The sequence below is a fragment of the Silene latifolia genome, chromosome 1 (genome assembly GCF_048544455.1).
Source record: "Silene latifolia isolate original U9 population chromosome 1, ASM4854445v1, whole genome shotgun sequence".
NCBI classification, from domain to species: Eukaryota; Viridiplantae; Streptophyta; class Magnoliopsida; order Caryophyllales; family Caryophyllaceae; genus Silene; species Silene latifolia.
This window is the reverse complement of record NC_133526.1, coordinates 147,205,759-147,209,941: the sequence shown is the minus strand read 5'-3', so window position 1 is coordinate 147,209,941 and position 4,183 is coordinate 147,205,759. Positions and strand designations below refer to the sequence as shown.

Below are 4,183 nucleotides of genomic sequence, written 5' to 3'. Positions count from 1 at the left end.
TCTCATTGGAGAGGGTGTGTATGTGGGTTGAGGGTTTTAGACATTTTGGCTCTTGTATGAGAGATTTGGATGGAATTTGGTATTGTCATTGTAATAATTGGAGTAAGGAGTTCCATTTTTGTATGTTTGGAAAGCATTCACTTGTTCCCCTACATTCGTGCTGATCGTGTCCCAAGGTTCCACAACTCTCACACACTCCATTTGGGATTGAGGATGTTGCCATCATGGCATTGACATGTTGTTTTGGGTGATTGAGAAGCTTCGTCAAGCTTGGCCATGGCTTTCTCGAATTTTAAGTTTATGGTGTCAATATGAGCACTTAGTTGGGCACCCAATTGTGTGATGGAGTATACCTCATGCTTCCCTCCTCTAGTGCCTTTTCTTGGCCTACTATATTGGGAGTTATGAACCACCATTTCTTCGATTTTAGCCCATGTTTGATTGTCATCAACCTCGGTGAATCTTCCATTGGAACCCATGTTGAGGACATTTCTCAAATCTTCATATAAGCCATTCCAAAATTGTTAAACAAGGAACCATTCACTTATTCCATGATGAGGACAAGAGCGACATGTATCCTTGAATCTTTCCCATGCCTCATATAAGGATTCTTTATCCCTTTGCTTGAACCCGGTGATTTGGGCTCTCAACATGTTAGTCTTTTTCGGAGGATAGAACTTCTTGTAGAAGGCAAGTGCTAACTTATTCCATGAATCAATTCCAAGGGTAGCCTTGTCTAGGCTCTTTAACCATTGCTTTGCGGTTCCGATCAAGAAAAAGGAAACAACACCCATCGAATTTGGTTTTGAGTCACCCTGGTTTGAGAAATTGCATCACAATAGTCACAAAAAGTCTCCATATGTAGATAAGGGTCTTCACTAGTCTCCATATGTGGTTGTGTAGGAGTACCATTGGGTAGGTTCTCCACGGTTGGTACGGAATGAGATGAGAATTTAGGCAATGTAGGTTGATTTTGTGGTTGGTTTGGGTTTGGGTTTTTCTCTCCTTGTCTTGTAAATAGGGTTGGTAAACTCAACACTATCCGATTAGATAATACCAATGTCCACAAGTTCTCCAATACCCACAATTGTCGAAGTTTCTCTAACAACTCGTCTAATATTGGTCAAGGTTCTTTCAATCTTGGGATCAAAAGGCAAAAGTCTACCTTGTGATCTCCTAGACATGCAAAAATCAAACAACTAGAAAACAATTACAACTACCTTGAGGAATTTGACTTCCCCAAGGTTAAGAAAGACACAACTAAAAACAACAAATAACAATTCAATTGAACACCGTCCCCGGCAACGGCACCATTTTTTATGCGATTTTTAAAGGAGCTTTGTTGTCTAAGCTAACCGATCAAAACAATATTTATAGACTCAACTAACTAGTCTTAGTAGAGTGGCAAGTAATGGTCGGATCCCAAAGGACGGGTATTGAATCAAGTTATCGATTGTAGAAAGCTATGTCTTTAGGGTGTCACAATTGGGGTTGAGTTTGAGGTTTACAATCTAAACTACTTAACAATGAAATGTAAATGAATGAAAGTAAAACAAGAAAATAAGCAAATGGGGGTTTGTAAACAATTGATGAAGGCACTAGGGTATCATGGGTTTATAGGGGATTCATGGTAGAGATCATACAAACATGTTTACATAGTTGCAAGCAAATTATTGTTGTAGTGGAATCGAGTTGGCGTATGTCTGACAATTCCTAGGAAGATTTAGGTCTCGGAGCCGAGTTGGTCAAGACTGTACAACACCTTCAAGTTGACTTAGTCTCTTCCTATTCAACTATATGCATGGTCTAACAAGGCTTGAGTTAGCTTATATCTTACAAGTCTTCTTGAATGGATAAGAGATTCATGCAAGGTTATCAATCAAGCAATTTTTCAAGCATAACATGTCCATAAGTTAAAACTACAACAATCAAGTAATCTTATGAAAACATATTTGAGTAAGTATGGATCTACCCCCATGTTTTAGTTCCCCTAATCCCCCATTAACCCTAGCTGGAAGACTACTCACTCATAGTCATGGTAAGCACGTTAATAAGGTTGTCAATCACACTAACAAGGTTAAACATGGTGAATGAGTAAAGCAATAACTAATTAGGCAAGGGTAAAAGAGATTATACCAACTTAAAGATGATCCAAATAATAAGCAAAGAGCAATAGAAGAATAACTTGATGGAAGATGAAGAATTGTCAAGTCTTCAATAAACTCCAAATAGTCTTCAAATTACCCAACTAAATCTAAGAACACCTGAATGATTAAAGAGGAATTAAGATTTGACTAATATTAAATTGAGTTACTACAACTTGATTAGGAAGATCTACTAAACTAATTGGTAAGTTAACTTGTTTATTAATCTCTAAAACTTGGTGTTTAATCCCTTAAAACAATGGGGTATTTATATTAAGTACAAGAATTAGGGTAACTAAGGGCTTAAATGACGATTAAGTTCCTACGCTCGTGCTGCACAGGGATCTGCTCGACTTGACCAAGGGACGCCCGTCTCGTGCTTGAGACGCCAGAATCATTGATCATTTTTTCTTCTTCTTCTTTTGACTGCCTAAGAATCCGTGGGGATCGTGCGGGTCTTCATCATTGCCCATTCTACTTGGTTTATTCACTTAGGCCTTTTGTATTAGTCTCCTCTTTGATGCTTGGTCATTAGATTCATTCCAATTAGCTCCACTTTGCTTCATAAGTGCAAGGCTAGCAATCCTCTTCTACAAGGACACAAAACCTCAAAGAATATGCAAAGTAGGGAACTAAAGATAAGAAATGACCCTAATAATCACTAGAAAGCATAGGAACGAGGCTAGTTCGGGGACTAAATGTGCACCAATATGAGTCACATCAATTTGGGGACGAAGATCGCTTTAAGGAGGGAAGACTTTAATACCCATGTTTCTAGTCATACACTCAGCCGAGTACAACTGAGTACTCGACCGAGTGGACCCTTACTCGACCGAGTGAGGATTGACTCAACTGAGTATATCAAATGGACTTTGAACCAACTCCTGAAGTACGTCACTCGACCGAGTTGCGGCTGGTCCACTCGATCGAGTAGACCCACACTTGATCGAGTGAACTGAGCACTCGATCGAGTGTCTTGTCTAAGACCTAGTTTTACGCGTGTGGGCTTCGTGATGATGGGCCTTGGTATATAAACCCCTTTATCAGATTTTCTCTTTCATTTCTCAACCCTGAACATGTCAAGGAGGATTTGGTGTCAAAGCTTTACCTTTGTCATTTCTTTACTGTGATACCACGTTTTTCTAAGTCCTGTTACTCGGCCGAATAGGGCTTACTCGGCCGAGTAATGCGTCGTGTGTTTTTGGTCAGGCTACTGTTCAGGAATACTCGGCCGAGTATGGTAATACTCGACCAAGTAAGGGATACTCGGCCGAGTATTCTCAATACTCGACCGAGTATTCGGTTTGATGGGAATTATTTCCTCGGTTTGAGTAAAGATGATTAGAGTTATAAATTACGATTAACAGTTTCACTTTTCACTTTTACCAAAACGTAAAACATTTCTATGTATTCTAATCATCTCTAATCTCTCCCAAGATCGTCGATTGTTCATGAGTCCTTGTTCATTTCTCTCTTGCGTTGTTTGCGTCGGTAAGTCACTAGTCTTGTAGCTTTTTCAGTTTGTCTTTTTAGGGTTTTACCCTAGTATTGGAAATTTTGGAAAAGGGATGTTTTGCATGTTGTGATTGGATTATTGTGATTGTTGTTAGGTTGAGATTTTGTAGAAGAGCAATTATAGCTTCCATGTTGACTCGTAATCGGATATGTGCCAAGGTAGGGTTTCCCTACTCAGTTGATTGTGTAATTGATTTAAGATTGATGATTGTGATTTAATTGATATGATAAGTATTGTTGTTGATTGTATTCTGGAGTATTGGAGTTGTGGTGGATTGACTATAATTGTGTGGTGCGTCCTCGGCTGAGTGGAGTCACTTGCGGGAGTGGCTTCACGCCCTTGATTCGCCCCTTGTGGAACCCGCCACAAGAGGGCATGTGCACATTAAGGAACATGGGTTATTGCTTGTTGCGATGAGCGGGGCTTAGGTGGGCAAAGCTGTGGTCCCCCAGTGACGGTGTTGATTATCTGTCGCGGTAGTAATCTGGCAGGACTACACACTTAAGTGTGTAGTCAATCATGT

General features: G+C 39.9%; 1 non-coding gene across 1 annotated transcript; it reads left to right on the top strand.

Annotated features, from left to right (window-relative positions):
• The first annotated feature begins 546 nt into the window (after positions 1 to 546).
• LOC141619526 (small nucleolar RNA R71) lies at positions 547 to 653 on the top strand. The gene has a single exon (XR_012531733.1). It is a non-coding gene; the product is annotated as a small nucleolar RNA R71 (small nucleolar RNA).
• The last annotated feature ends 3,530 nt before the right edge of the window (positions 654 to 4,183 follow it).